Consider the following 16,986-nt stretch of genomic DNA (forward strand, 5'->3'; position numbering starts at 1 on the left):
ATCTGCTACAATAACAGTAGTGTTATATTGCGCAAGTATGTCATGCTGCAACTATGCCACTATGGCTCGCAATACAAGTCTGTACAACACTCCTTGTTACTAAAACTAATTGTCAATGCAAGAGAATAACCAGCCTAGATTTTCTACAGAAAGAGATTCCACTTGGCGTAAAGGGCAAATAGCTGTGTAATTAAATGAAAGGACCACTGAAAATCGGTGATGACACCAGGTGTTACATTTTTCAGAATGTTGTTTTTCGCGAGGATGTGGAATATAACCCTATATATAAAAGCAATATTAATTTACGATTGTACTACATATCCATACATCCGTCAGTTATGTTTGGCGAGTAGGTAACACTATACCCCTGTATATTTTCCATTGCACTTTAATTAGAGCCGTATCTTGGCCCCATGCCTTATACTTGAGTTAGTGCGAAGAATCCTAATGTGCCTCTATGAGTCCCTCCACTAACGCTTCAAAGGTTGTCCAAATATTTGATCAACCACGTGGTCCCGAGAGAAACAAACTCAGGCCTTACCGTACCTGTAGAAACAGATTTACATCCATTCAACAAGACATCTGACTCCCATCTTTTAGTGACCGGAGTTATATGTAGGTTCAGTACGTTGGTCTTGGCGGTAAGGCCCTAGTGTATACATAGCCAGGGTAGTCAATGAGAGTATTTCCTTGCCCAGTCTAGCGAACGGGTCGCTATTGAATTCCACCTGGTTCATGTCGCTTGTTACATGCATTATCAATAATACTACTCAACCACTACCGCGACTCCTTGAAAAGAACGTGTGTTGCTTCTTTGTAGAAAGACAGCGTTCGTGTCGTCATCTCCTGTGCCTCTTCCTCTGCAAGTGAGAGCGTGATCAATTCCAGAGACAAAGTCAGAAAGAAAAAGCATCCATCATGACGCTGACGTTAATAGAGGAATCAATACCAGCCCTTCATCGTAACAGCCGCTATTTATATTTACGGGGTTTCACGTCGACCTTACAAAATGGGGTCTCATACAGGCGTCCCAACATGCATTGTCCTTGCCTTCATAAGAACACTCCCGGGCCCAATAGATGAAATGATGGGCAATATTGCAGTGATGAGTAAAGATATAGCAGCTTTTGCCTCTAGTAAACGACAGATTACTTTACGGAAATTGACATTTAAAGTGATAAAGTAAGTTGCAGAGCACCAAAAAAAAATTAGTTTCTTATTACTCGGTAATTGTTTTAATAGGCTCAAATCAATGTGTTTGCTATGTTCTATACACACAGTGACAGAGGGCATGCTGTCACATCGATCATGTTCTAGCTAAATTGCTTTGCGACCATCGAGAATTAGGATCGCAAATGTCTACTGTCCTGGTTTGATATGGATTAAATTGTACGCCGCCTCCTTGCAACCATTGGCTGTCGGTGGCAATCACCAAATGGAGGAAGACTATTTCAAATCCATTGCCATTTACTCGAAGGTAATTCGCTAAGTTGTTCGCTTTTGAATGGCAAATTACCTTACCGAAGCGTTGTAAAGTGGGTGTGTTCTCGTGTCGCTTGAGCGAAGCGAAGGTCCATAGCGATAACTGCCAACCTCAATGGCAAGATATGAATATGGAGCGATCACAGCTTCATGAATGCTTGTGTAAACAAGACATGGATTGTACTTTGGTGCTGTAACTTGCTATATAACGAATCTACAAGAACTAATTGTTGAGAGCCACGGATATATTGGGGCCTGTGTAGGTATCACGGATACATACAAAGCGTCACAATGTGGATATACGACAGTCGCCACCAACACATTATAAATAGCGATGGTTTCTTTTGAAGATACGAAGTTTCAAGAGTTTGATTGACTAACCTTTAAATGGGAATTACCATCTATCATTCTGGTGGCTTTTGAGTGTATAAAGCCATGGACATATAGAAAGTACACCTATGTATGAAAGGGCACAGTCTGGAACGCTTGACATCACTCGATTGAGCATCTGCAGGGGCACATAGGGAATATGGCGGCATGCACGTTCCATATGTAGGAGCTTGTGTCTGCAATCTACCTCCTGGAGCTGGATGTTGAAACAGCATTACGTGGAGCGGTGACATATACCTTCTTACTGTAAGTAGAAAACATAATTGTAGGATCAAAAGGATTTAGTTGCCCAGCTAGCCATGTACTTGTTGATGCAACAACGTCGTAAATGTAAACAAAATGTTATAAATATTAATGTCATTTTAAATATAATTTCAAGATCAAGGGTATAATATACATAGATACGATGAAATGTATTGTTCTGAAAATATGTATTTATCACTGAAATGTCGATCTGGTAAAATGGTCTTCCTTTGAAAATATAAGTACTGTTCCGGGGACACATATTCAAGTCGTCTTGGTAACGCATATTCCTGAACATAAAACGCTTCCAAACGTTGCCAATGGCATAAAGAAAACAAGCTTCACTAAGTAGCTCGGCAGTTCGGTATACTTCAGCTGTGGGTATTGTTATCCCCAACTCATAACCTCCAGCATAACACCATATGAAAATACTGTCATACCCAGTACCCGCCAACCGGTAATCGCTGTGTTACACAAGGGTGTGCATTGTCATACGCGGTACCCACCAACGTGGCGCTGGTTGTTTGACAGCGGTTGCCTGTATATTCATTACCGAGCACCTGAGAAATTGTACTGATTGTATTAAGTTGTATTTTAGGAGTAATGTGCTCCATTAAACAGCGAATTATCAGCAGTGAATGGGAGCAACCGTTATAATTGGGTAACTTTCTATTTAGAGTAAATTTGTCATTGCGAATATCATCAATTATTGCAATGTCATTAATTTTCTTTCAGTTTTGTCGGCAGTGACAGAAAGGCTTCTAATTTACGGTCGACAAAGCAATAACATAAACTAAGAAATAAAATAACAAAGCCGCACTATCAATATGAATTATGCCATATCATATAAGGAAATCGATAGGAGTGCTGAAGAACACTTGCCAGTACAATAAATTATAAGAGTACAAATGAAACGTTTACAACATTGGAGGTGAAGCAATTTCCTGGAGGTGCACAGTATTTGTATTAGAGAGAAAACATTAGAGCTTCAGAGGACTGAAAATGCATCAACCGTTTTCTGCAGGAATAAAAGTAGATCAAATGCATTTACAGGGCTGAAATGATATCTATACTTTTAATGATTGCAAATACATCTGACATAAAACCAGTAAGTTAGAGGCAACATATACTGATTATTTTAATTCTGCCATTTTGAAATGAATGGAAGACTGCTTAGTCGGGCCTTGTGCACAAGATGATAACAGAACTGATTTATACAGAAAAAGTAGAAATATACTTTAAAGCATCGAATTATATTTCTTGTATTCTCAGCATTTCATCAGATCCTCGGGATCTGTTTAAAGAACATGATTGAACGAAAGGGGAGTAATGAGAAGTGTAGATGCAATCTGTGGCTGTTCCTGTCTGTCTGTTGAACACGTGAATGGATGTCTGTGTAACATCTAAAACTATTCTACTCTCCCTTCCTGACCGATCTCTGTATAACGTATCCTATAGCACTCTACTTTCCATATAGCCTGATATAAGGTATAGCAATATCCCGGTTGGTGTGTGTGATGTCCTGATATGTATATAACGTATAATACGTACATCGCTCTCCCTTTGTTATGTCCTGATCTCTGTATAACGTATAATACCTATATCACTCTGTGTTTGATGTCCTGATCTCTGTATAACGTATAATACCTATATCACTCTGTGTTTGATGTCCTGATCTCTATATAACGTATAATACCTATATCACTCTGTGTTTGATGTCCTGATCTCTGTACAACGTATAATACCTATATCATTCTCTCCATGATGCCCTGATCTATGTATAACGCATACTACCTGTATCACTCTGTATGTGATGTCCTGATATCTGTTTAACGTATAACATCTGAATCACTCTCTCTGTCATATCCTGATTGGGGCGGTCGGGTAGCCTAGTGGTTAAAGCGTTCGCTCGTCACGCCGAAGACCCGGGTTCGATTCCCGACATGGGTACAATGTGTGAAGCCCATTTCTGGTGTCCCCCGCCGTGATATTGCTGGAATATTGCTAAAAGCGGCGTAAAACCATACTCACTCACTCACTCATACCCTGATCTCTGTATAATGTATAATATCTATTTCACTCTGTATTTGATGTCCTGATCTCTTTGTAACGAATAATACCTTTATCACTCGCTGTGTGATGTCCTGACCTCCATATAACGTATAATATCTATATCACTCTCTGTGTAATGTCCTGATCTCTGTATAACGTATAATACCTATATCACTCTCTCTGTGATGTCCTGATGTCTGTTGTACGTATAATACCTATATAGCTCGCTGTGTGATGTCATGACCTCCATATAACGTATAATACCTATATCACTCTCTGTGTAATGTCCTGATCTCTATATAACGTATACTACCTATATCACTTTCTGTGCGATGTCCTGATCTCTGTATAACGTATAATACCTATATCACTCTCTCTGTGATGTCCTGATGTCTGTTGTACGTATAATACCTGTATCACTCTGTGTGTGATGTCCTTTTCTCTGTTTCCCTATTCCTATGTCACACGCACTTGCCAAATACCACGCCATTACTGACCGCCTCCGTGGTCTAATGGTAGAGCGTCCACCCAGAGAGCGGAAGGTCCGGGGTTCGATCCCCGACCGCGTCATACCAAAAGACGTTAAAAGATGGTACTTGTTGTTACCCTGTCTTGCGCTCGGCATTAAGGGGCTAAAACAAGGACTGGTCGGCTCAGATTTAGTATAATGAGTCTGAGTGGGGTATTCATGTTAAACTGGTATCTCAGTGAGCTAGCACTATAAATCGGCATCAGTCTGGACTAGTACAAGCAGCCACACACACACACATACACGTGCATGCACGTCGCTGTATTCCAAGTGCAATAATCTTGGACGCGACGTTAAACCCCATTTCACTTCACTTCACCTCACCACGCCATTACTGAGAACAAATTTGGGACACACTGTCACCGTGTAAACAGTTTTCCATGACAATATATTTCCTAGTATTTAAGTTTTCAAAGTATGTTAACCGCATATGGATAAAACGTTATTTATAAGAAAACACTGTATCTATCAAATCGAAAAAAACGCGCTCATTTACGTATTCCCCTCATTTTCTAAAGTGCAGCGATAACGTTCAGTGGATGACGTCACGCCGTACACCATGACGTTATGCGCCTAGGTTACAAAGCAGTAAAGTTTAATTTAAAGATCCCCTTTCCATTCGTCTTAGCCGTATATGATATGCCACATGTCGTAAAATGTGAATGTATTCCCTTTGTTGTGGAAATATAACGCCGTTTCTTTAACGTTTGGCTTTTAAGCTAAGTTTCTCTGTTTCACTGTTGGGGGGTGGTCGGGTAGCCTAGTGGTTAAAGCGTTCGCTCGTCACGCCGAAGACCCGGGTTCGATTCCCGACATGGGTACAATGTGTGAAGCCCATTTCTGGTGTCCCCCGCCGTGATATTGCTGGAATATTGCTAAAAGCGGCGTAAAACCATACTCACTCACTCATTCACTGTTTCACTGTTTCAGTGGGGCGATAAATTGACTTGCATTATGTAACTACAATACACGACATTTCCAGTATCGCAGTGATCGCACAAACTCATACTGGAGAAACACGTGGAAGTTTCGTCGTATTGGTTTTATTGACGGGTACAATGTGTAAAGCCCATTTCTGGTGTCCCCCCGCCGTGATATTTCTGGAATATTGCTAAAAGTGGCGTAAAATTATACTCACTCATTCGTTTTATTGAAGTAGTTTACTGCTTTTTACACGTGTAAAACGGCCCCAGACATGTATGACAGTTATCTTTCAGGCTAGTGTAAACACTTTGATGGTTGATATGGGAGATAATTGGTTTGAAATCGACCCTCTTCTAATACGAGCTTCTTGATTGAAAATGTAAACATTATATCAGATTTCATCTTCGCATTCCTGAGTATTAAAGCAGTATGTGGGCAAGTAATACAGGCTGTGCGGATATGGAATGGTCGTTAAAGACGCCTGAATTCGATGTAAATACACTGTTCGAATTCCAATGGGGTGGTGAGGTAGCCTAGTGGTTATAACGTTCGCCCGTCTAGCCGAAAGCCGGGGTTCGATTCCCAATGTGTGAAGCCCAAGTTTGGTGCCCCCCTTAGTGATAGTGCTGGAATATTGGTATAAACATGACCATTATAATAGTGTTTTTTCTTTCCGTAATGATGTGTGTATGTTGACTTTGAAGAGAAGTAACACTTGTAAAGCCATTGAAATCATTTGTATCGCAAGTGTACTTTTAGGCCGGAAGTGAAACTGTGATACTGAATAAAAACCTGAAACGTGCAACCATTTTGGCCAAAGTGGTAAACGTCTCCGACCTGTATCAAGTTGGATTATCCCTCTACATTGAACTGACACGCCTTGATACAATTGAAATACTGTTCAAAGTGGCATACAACGCAATTACCCACTATCCCAGGATACACAATGCCAGCTCGTTGTTACTGTTTAGGAAACATACATCCGTTAAAATAAAAACGTCAATCAACGTTAGTCCACAACACGTCCCCAGGTTTAACTGGCGAAAACAGGAGGGAAAATATCTGATTGCCCGTCGGGGCCAATTCATACCTTAAAAAGACCAGGTAATGTTTCAGAAATGAGGTAAATACCTCCAGGAGTGATTTCTACATACAAATAAAAGGGCGAGAATGTCCCAAACAGTTGACCTTCAAAAGCAAATTGCTGCCTATGCATGGGTGAGGAAATCCTCCAGACTGATTTCACATCAGTCAGTCATTGTGCGAAGGACATACATGATTCAGTAACGTGTATGCCCACGGTTCGCAGGAATGGCTGCGTGTATACCTCGTGCCATTGACCAGATCACGTCACTGCATGGAAATGTTTGTACCGTTCACCTGCTCAAGGATACAAACACGTCTCTGTAAGTTGTTAGAAGATGGTCAATATGATTTAGGTCAGGATGTCTCGAAGACCATTCCAATTGAAAGTTAAAATGTTAGCTCTGGCGACAACATTCGCGACTCGATGTGGACAGGCGTACACGTTGTCATGCATGAAGATAAAGCGAGGATCACCATGTTGTGCGGGAGGAACGATAACATTTGTGAAGATCTCATGTCATGGCACCATGTCTGTTGATAACAAGATTGGTTTGACGGCTCAGCTGAATGTCGCCCAACATCACCAAGCTTCCACCTCCAAATGATGCGCAATGGCACAGATGGCGTTCTGTTCAAGTCTAGACAGTCTCTGGGCTCGTCTGAGAAGGACATTTCACCATCGGTTAACACGCCAATTTTCCTTTGATCGTGTACATACATTTAAATGCGTTGTGTTGGCCTTCGGAACCAGAACCCTTCTGTTTGGAGTCTTTCCCAAATTGTTTATGTAGGAAAATCATTCTGGTGAGATCTGGCTGTGAAGATCTCGTTTTTCCCGGGCTAGTGGAACCTTGTAACGGTCCTTCCTGGGATTATTAACCCTTACGGTCTTGTGAGCAGGCACGTTTTGTCACGCTGTGACTTGTTATGGTAGTTTGGGTCATCTTCCTGCACCTTTCTTATTGGCCTAGCCACCGCAATGTCTCGTGCCAGTGACATCAACTACCTTCTCTTGCTGGTATTGACACCTCTCGGCGTAGAATTCAAGGGAAGCAGTGTGTATGTGTTCCTCGCCTCCATTGTACGCTGAAGGTTTCTGTACAGTCAAGTTAACCCTCCGTTGATAAACGCGACATTGGCGATAATGATGCTTACTTTTGTGTAAATATTACACATATGAATATGATCCATTGTACAGCAAAACCCCGTTTAAATATCCCCGGTGAATACTGTTATGTGCTGCAACCTCGCTTCACTAGCATGTTACGACAGGCTAAAACAATACCGAGGAAGACGCCATAATGGTTTGCTCTTCCGAAGTGTCACATATTAATTTTGGTATAGATTTTCTGATCATAACTTAATTACCATGTTTAGGTACCAAAGTACGTACTTTGCCAAAATATGCATGTCAGATAGATGCAATGGTCATTATCCTCTATTTGATAAGCTTTTGCAGAAAAGGATTACTGAAATAGAAATCAATAGTATAGGCTCAGAAGCCAATGAGCATAAGCTTTTTTTATGCTTTCTTCTTGCGTGTATTTGGATTTATTGGCAAATAACACATCGGACAAATAAAAAATTGTCTGTGAAACTGATGTAAACGTCGATGTTGAAATGCAATCCTTCACTTGTTGGAATATTTACTGATTACGTTATCCTAAACTACACTTTCTTCATTATGTTTCTTTGTAAGACAGCTGCGATATTCCTAATTTCGGCAGAGATGTATGTAGCTCAATGTAATTTGATAGTTTTTATTTTCATTCGTACATTAAAACAATACATCAATCATTTTCGAATTGTCTAAGTGAACACATGTAAAATATTCATTCTATAGTTTACGTATAGAGTACATGGACATCTGTGTCTGTTTAGTTGCCTGTTCGCTGTGTTTAAATCGATTGCAACCTATAAAAGATGCAGCAAGTGCGTGTTGTTATCACTGACCTTAAATAAATAATTCTGTTCCTTTACTTTCTTTAATCGCACACATCTTGACACAAACACGATCAGTGTGTCTTCCAAATGAAGTACAAACATAGTTTCAGACTAGGTAATTCATAAGCATTTGCATTTGAAACAAAGTTGTATTAGGCATATTCTTTTGAAATGTATAAGCGCGTATTCGAATTCATCCTGTGTAGGCCTGAGCTATTGTTTTAATGTGTGAAATAAATTGAGTTAGGAATATCAATTATTCATGAAAATGTTAAATGATCTCTCTCACACAATGCCTCGAAATGAATTGTCTACCATTCCGATAGCGTGTTTTACGGAATTCTTAGAAATATATAACTCGTTAAAAATGTAAGGTAAAATAAATTAAATTCGAATTAGAATTGCATGTTAATACCTTTTTAGGTACATTGGGATTTCTGTTTTGATGAAATTGTGTCGCCTCTGTGATTGCAAACAATGGCTGGATCGTAGCAACAGTTGCTATGGAAGGGCGGGGCTGAGTTGGAATGTTAATCTATAAATCAACATTGAAAACACATTGAGTGTCGGCTGGAGGGCCATTCGATGGATGTTATTTCCACAAAACTATATTTCAACGAGGAGAATCTTTGTAAGCTGTAATTATATCTTCGTTACATGTGTCATTAGCGGACAACGAGACTTAACGCGTTCACTTCTCACCTGACTAGAATATTCAACTCTTTCTCTCCCCTGCTCCCCGCTTATGTCAAATGCAATTCATTGTGTTGTATGTCTGTAATACGACTCAGATAAGGTTAAGGTGAAATCAAAGAATGAACATTGTGTTAACGGCTGTCTTTTGTAATTTTAATTACATAAACGTATGCAAACTAAGTCATATCATTGCAGGCTATTTTTATCTTTGTAGATATCCAGGTTAATCCAAGTGCTGTTAAACATAAAGTATTTTCTTGCAATCAGTACACACAGATACATTGTGTTATTTAGACTGACATAGACATATATGCTACTGTCATCACTGGATCAGGTGTTATAGCAATCAAAGTATAAACACCAACACGTGTTATTGTAATCAAAGGATGAAAGTAAACTTGTCCAGTTGTAAATCAGATATAGAGACAGAGCATGCTATTGTCATCAAAGAATGCACGTAAGCCAGTGTTGTTGTGATGAAAGCTGAGTATACACATGGGGTCGTGTTCCTGTGCTTCAACGTGTACACATTGTGCTTGGTTTATGCATCAATTTACCAATGCTACCTTTATAACAGATGCATTTAAAAGTGCTTATGTGTGTGAATATGGTTTAATAAACGTATTATCCATGTGAGTGCCATATAGACATGAATACGGTGTTAACAGTGTACGTGTGGTCTGGCGTATTTGTGTACTCTGAAGGGGATGGCGATATTAACCCAACGAATACACATACGCACACTAACACACGCACACACACGCGCGCGCGCGCACACACACACACACACACACACACACACACACACACACACACACACACACACACACACCCTTTAACAGCTAGCTCTCTTCTCAGATGGTTTATCATTATTAACAAAGTGGCTCTTTACACGCCATTTAACATTGTACCCGTGGTCGCCTTAAATGAGGGGACAACGATTTGGATAAGATGGCCAGAGTGGCCTGCCTGGATGCATTAGTGCACCTATGCACACTTGATGGCGAACACCTGGTATCATAACTATTTGATAGTGATTCATAAACACATGCTCATGATGTAGTCGGAATCGTACAACCGACACTTCTTTATGCAGAGATTTCTGTGCAAAGGGTTTAGTCGCTTCATTGGCTGAACACAGTCACCGAAAAAGTGCAATGTCCAAAGCACTTCTATGATGTGGTATGAAATACATCACCATCTAATAACGACTTCTTGTTTGTTTCACTTTTAGCCACCACCAAACATGGATGTACACTTTTTGCCTGGCAGTTTATTGTCCGTTGTACCCCACTATATCTCATGATTCAAATATTGCTGTCTCTGATTTGAAGTCAAAAGTTGAATGACTGTATTTGATGCCGGTTAATGATAGATCCCTTGCGTGTGGTGTGGGTAATATGTGACTACTGGTTAATACATTAACTTCACAAATAATATCAAACGTTTCAATGTCCATATAGAAATTGTCTTTCCATTGCTGATCGGTAGAACGCTCAATAACAATGTTCCTCTGGCATGTCTGCTAGTTAATTGATTCATTACCTGTCATCTCAAACAATGCGCGTAAACACAGCTGCATGTTTTAATCGATTATGATATATGTCAGCAGGTACTTAATTAAAATCAATAATCAGGAATCAATTCAATGAACCTAATGGCAAAAGATAGTGACCAATTTAGATTTAATTTAGTTAAAAGTAAAACTGTATGTTGAAATGACGATATGGCCCGGGACATTGTATCTTGTCTGCTCTATGTTGGTAGGGAAACAGTATCTTATAGGTTCTGTGTTGGCAGGGAAACATTATCTTGTTTGCACTGAGTTGGCAGGGAAACAGTGAATGTCTCCTCAGTGTTCGGAGGAAACAGTACCTTGCCTGCTCCATGTTGGCAGAAAACAGTACCTTGCCTGCTCTATGTTGGCAGGAAACAGTACCTTGCCTGCTCTATGTTGGCAGGAAACAGTACCTTGCCTGCTCCATGTTGGCAGAAAACAGTACCTTGCCTGCTCTATGTTGGCAGGAAACAGTACCTTGCCTGCTCTATGTTGACAGGAAACAGTACCTTGCCTGCTCCATGTTGGCAGAAAACAGTACCTTGCCTGCTCCATGTTGGCAGGAAACAGTACCTTGCCTGCTCTATGTTGGCAGGAAACTGTACCTTGCCTGCTCTATGTTGGCAGGAAGCAGTACCTTGTCTGCTCTATGTTGGCAGGAAACAGTACCTTGCCTGCTCTATGTTGGCAGGAAACAGTACCTTGCCTGCTCTATGTTGGCAGGAAACAGCACCTTGTCTGCTCCATGTTGGCAGGAAGCAGTACCTTGTCTGATCCATGTTGGCAGGAAACTGTACCTTGTCTAACCCATGCTGGCAGGAAACAGTACCTTGTCTGCTGTATAGTAGCAGGGAAACGACAACCTTGTCCATGATATGTTACTGGGTTACGTTCCCTTGTATGCCCCATGTTGGCAGAGTCGTGTTAAATTGTCTGAGAAAGGTAATTCCAAACTGTTTTTGTCGGTGCCAGAGTGGCAAAATATAGTGTCCAAATCAGATTGTAGTGTTACAACTGTCTGTTGAAATGACTATATGGCATGGACATTGTATCTTGCCTGCTCCATGTTGGCAGGGAAAAAGTATCTTGTTTGCATTGAGTTGCCGAAGGATCTGTTGCCTGCTGGTTCTTCGTTTCGTTGTTCTGTCAGATACTTTGACTAATTTGAGCAATAGTAATGAAGCTGGTTCATTTTGGAATGGCATTGTACATATACATGCGATGCGTTACTCATAAATATACCAGTACTGGGTACTGGATTGGGGATGTTAATGCGTGCCCTGGGGAGCAATTCAGATATACGTTACGTCAATCTATGAAACATAACAAAAGAGAACGTTTGCCACAGACGTTCTTTACGTCTAATGTTGAGATTACTGGTGGGCTGACACTGCACCCAAAGGTATCAGGCAGCACGGGAACCTCCTCCACTCGGAGGAGATACGCTGAGAGGTCACATGACATTGGCAGTATACCAAGGCCCAAGTTTACGACCGATGTAACTGAATGTACCGATGTGTACAGAATGAAAAGTAGTCAGATACCGAAAATCATTAGCTAAATCAAAGTAGAGATAAGAGCTGACAGGTGCACCTCCAAACTGTACTTGACTTATGTGTGACTTGGACCTGATGACACCCTGGCATGCACATACACAGTACTATAAACATACTTATACACAGTACTCTATACATACATATACACAGTATTATTTTCATACATATACACAGTACTGTATACATACATATACACAGTACTATATACATACATATACACAGTACTATATACATACATATACACAGTGCTATATACATATAACACACAGTACTATGTACATACATATACACAGTACTGTATACATACATATACACAATGCTATATACATACATATACACAGTACTATATACATACATACACACAGTACTATATACATACATATACACAGTACTCTATACATACATATACACAGTATTATTTTCATACATATACACAGTACTGTATACATACATATACACAGTACTATATACATACATATACACAATGCTATATACATACATATACACAGTGCTATATACATATAACACACAGTACTATGTACATACATATACACAGTACTGTATACATACATATACACAATGCTATATACATACATATACACAGTACTATATACATACATACACACAGTACTATATACATACATATACACAATGCTATATACATACATATACACAGTGCTATATACATATATATACACAGTACTATGTACATACATATACACAGTGCTATGTACATACATATAAACAACACTATATACACATACACAGTACTATATACATACATATGCACAGTACTACATACATACATATACACAGTACTATATACATACATATACACAGTACTATAAACATATATATACACAGTACTATATACATACACAGTACTACATACATACATATACACAGTACTATATACATACATATACACAGTACTATATACATACATATACACAGTACTATATACATACATGTACACAGTACGATATACATACATATACACAGTACTATATACATACATATACACAGTACTACATACATATACACAGTACTGTATACATACATATACACAGTACTATATACAAGCATGTACACAGTACTATATACATACATGTACACAGTACGATATACATACATATACACAGTACTTTATACATACACAGTACTATATACATGCATGTACACAGTACTATTTATATATATATATATATATACATACATATACACAGTACGATATACATAAATATACACAGTACTATATACATACACATACACAGTACTATATACATACATGCACACAGTACTGCAGTCAAATATATACACATTACTATATACATACATATGCACAGTACTATATACATACACATACACATTACTATATACATACATGCACACAGTACTACAGTAAAATATATACACAGTACTATATACATATATATACACAGTACTATATACATACACATACACAGTACTATATACATACATATACACAGTACTATATACATACATATACACAGTACTATATGCATACATATATACAGTGCTATATACATACATATACATAGTACTACAAACATACATATACACAGTACTATATACATAGTATACACAGTACTACATACATATACTTAGTACTGCATACATACATATACACAGTACTATATACATATACACAGTACTATATACATACATGTACACAATACTAAATTCACAAATATACACAGTGATAAATACATACTGTCACCATGGGTCAATTTTACACTTGTCATGGTCCAATGCCGCCATGTTCCCCGGCAGAGCTCGGTCATCTCCGGCGGTCGCTATCTCACAGAGTGAGATCATTTTACTGTTTGAGATTTAGTAGCCCAACTATTTTTTCTCTCTTGTAATCTAATGACACACTCAAACCATGTAATAAGTTGATGTATGTTGTCTCCCAAATGCTCGCTACTATATTCCTGTATTGAAAATGTTTTTGTATTATGATTTGCAAACATTAGAGGAATTTCTGTCTACATTCAGATATTTCTCACATATTTATTTAAATGTTTGCTTCATCAATAAAAATTGTACATAGCTTGTTGTGAATCTTTAATGGTACCGTTGGATAGCTTATGTTCAGCGCTTTATGTTGATACTAACATGTCTAGTGTAGATAAATAGTAGTTAGTTTGCTATTGGTGTTTTCCCCTCGTTTAGAAACACACGTTGTCTTGTCGCCTCAGTCAGTTGTGTTCCCCGGCGTTCCAGCAGAGGATATCTCCTCCATCGTTTGCGTGCGCTGTATATAAACTTTGTAAAATCCTTATCTTCAACCTCCAGGCTCCGTTAAATCGTTCACGATTATCTCGCTACTGGAGTGGTCGTGTTCGAAACTCAGGTTTCTTCAGTAAGTAGGTTCGGGGCTCAGTCTGGTTGCACTGAACTAAACGTAGTTACTAGTAGTTTTGTGATGCTGAGTTTTGCCAGAAACCCGATGATAACCAACTTTTCCGTGATTTCTGATACTCAGTTTTTCTAGCAATACGTGGATAACTAACCTTCCCGTGTTTGACTAGGCGCTCAGTGACTAGTGCTTCCAAAACTCTGTTTTTTCTAGTAATCCGTAGATAACCAACCTTCCCTTGATTAACTGACTATTTGGGAACGCACGCACGCACGCACGCACGCACGCACGCACGCACGCACGCACGCACGCACGCACGCACGCACGCACTCACACACGGAGTGTTATGCAGACATATATGGAGAGTAATACCTCGACATTCTTACCCACGTTGATATTCATATACATGAATAAACACAGTAATAAATAGACATACCTACATACACAGTGGACTAATGTAAGCAGATTACACACAGCATACTCATACCTACACATCCATACCCAGTGACACACGAAGGGGAACAAACTTGATATTTTATACCAACCACCAAATACCCATATAACGTCTTTAGGAAATTTTGCCCTCGAACTGGTAGGAACTAGAACTCAATGTAATGTAATCCTTGAATTTCAGGAACATTGTCTCTGTCTCCATGTAGTCCGCAACATTCGCACGGCATTTTCCAATCAACTATTACATTGTGTGCACTCGATAAAACAACGATTTTAAGTCAGTCCAATCGATTCAGCACAAACAGAAGTATTCAAATTATCAAGATGTTAATGTATACAACACTGCAAATGAGTAACGCCACCAAATAATACTACATATAGTGATAGAACAGTTTAAAACAGAGGTGCTGTCCAGTGGAATTATGGGGTATCCCTAAACCACCTTTGACACTCATATTGACATACTGAAACACCGGGTTTCCTTCACAGAGAAATTTTATTTGCCCTTTTTGTCAGTGACTTCAGTATCACATGATAACGAATGAGCGAGATCAAGTGAAGCTGTGTATTGTATTGGTAATCAGAATACAAGTGAAGCTGTGTATTGTATTGGTAATCAGAATACAAGTGAAGCTGTGTATTGTATTGGTAATCAGAATACAAGTGAAGCTGTGTATTGTATTGGTAATCAGTATGCAAGGGTTGATTGATAAGCCCTTAGCCTCCCTTAGAAGGAACAGCGAAACAGTGAAATATGTTGTTGTGGACGTTACATGATGTCTTCGAAGTATATCCACAAAAACTGATTCACTTGAGCAAATTATTTATTATATCCCTCGAGATCGGTTGACAACATATAATGCAGGTATTTATTTCGAGTGATTTCTCTCTTACTTAGACAGTGTACCATGTGGCGAAGGGGAAAAAAGTAGATACTGTTCGGATGTCTTAAAAACGTTGGATGACAAAATGTCAATGGAGAGGACTTCAGAATGTCTATAATATTGTTTGATCTCCTTTGTCTCACACAATTTAGGAAGAAGTGATCATTGAGCAGATTCACTCCCACGGAGTAACAGAGGTAGGTTTTTGTACACAACTGGAGATAATCCTACTACTTGTAGTATAGTTAGTTTGCATAAACCAACAGTGTCTCTTAGTGTACATTAGGTGCGAAATATGCAAAACTGTGTTTCCTGCCGTAACATTTCCTGAAAGTGAAGGCCTCAAAGAAATAATCTCAGGCAAACTGCGATCTTCTAAGTTAACATAAAAAGCTCGCACCCAATAATGAGGCGTTTTGTGATGATGAAATACTACACAGATGTGTGTATAGGATGGGTCGGTTATGTACAGGATGCATGTTTGATCTCAAACTCAACTAGAGTGAGTGAGTTGGGATTAACGACGTTTGGACGATATTTCAATTTTTATTCAGCTTGCGTGAGAAAAGCCGAAAGTTATATTAGTTTACCACTTAACCTCATGAGTGCGAACTCTCAGCTAAGAAGTCTTATAAAATTATTCATCCAACAGTGCGCACCTGATCATTGCAAGCACATGTGGTCATTGCAAGCACATGAGGTCGTTTCAATGGCAGGAGGAAAAGATGTACGAATAAAAAAAGACGTAGATGTTGACTTTGTTGAAACACTGACCGCGGCAGCCCAAGCACTGTGTAACCTGTGAA

General features: G+C 39.2%; 1 protein-coding gene across 4 annotated transcripts in view; it reads left to right on the forward strand.

The window, feature by feature from the left end:
* Positions 1 to 16,986, forward strand: part of LOC124142709 (neuronal acetylcholine receptor subunit alpha-7-like) — an 87,459-nt gene that overhangs the window by 22,417 nt on the left and 48,056 nt on the right. The window contains exon 1 of one of the 4 annotated variants that reach the window (XM_046511301.2): positions 1,452 to 2,118. The exons of 2 other annotated variants lie outside the window; for them this stretch is intronic. The gene's annotated coding sequence lies outside the window, so the exon portion shown is untranslated. Of the gene's footprint in view, positions 1 to 1,451; positions 2,119 to 16,986 lie in introns of those variants that run through there. One more of the 4 variants, XM_048400754.1, reaches the window with a different exon arrangement.

This window comes from Haliotis rufescens, unplaced genomic scaffold (assembly GCF_023055435.1).
Source record: "Haliotis rufescens isolate VD_foot unplaced genomic scaffold, xgHalRufe1.0.p SCAF_20, whole genome shotgun sequence".
Lineage (NCBI taxonomy): Eukaryota > Metazoa > Mollusca > Gastropoda > Lepetellida > Haliotidae > Haliotis > Haliotis rufescens.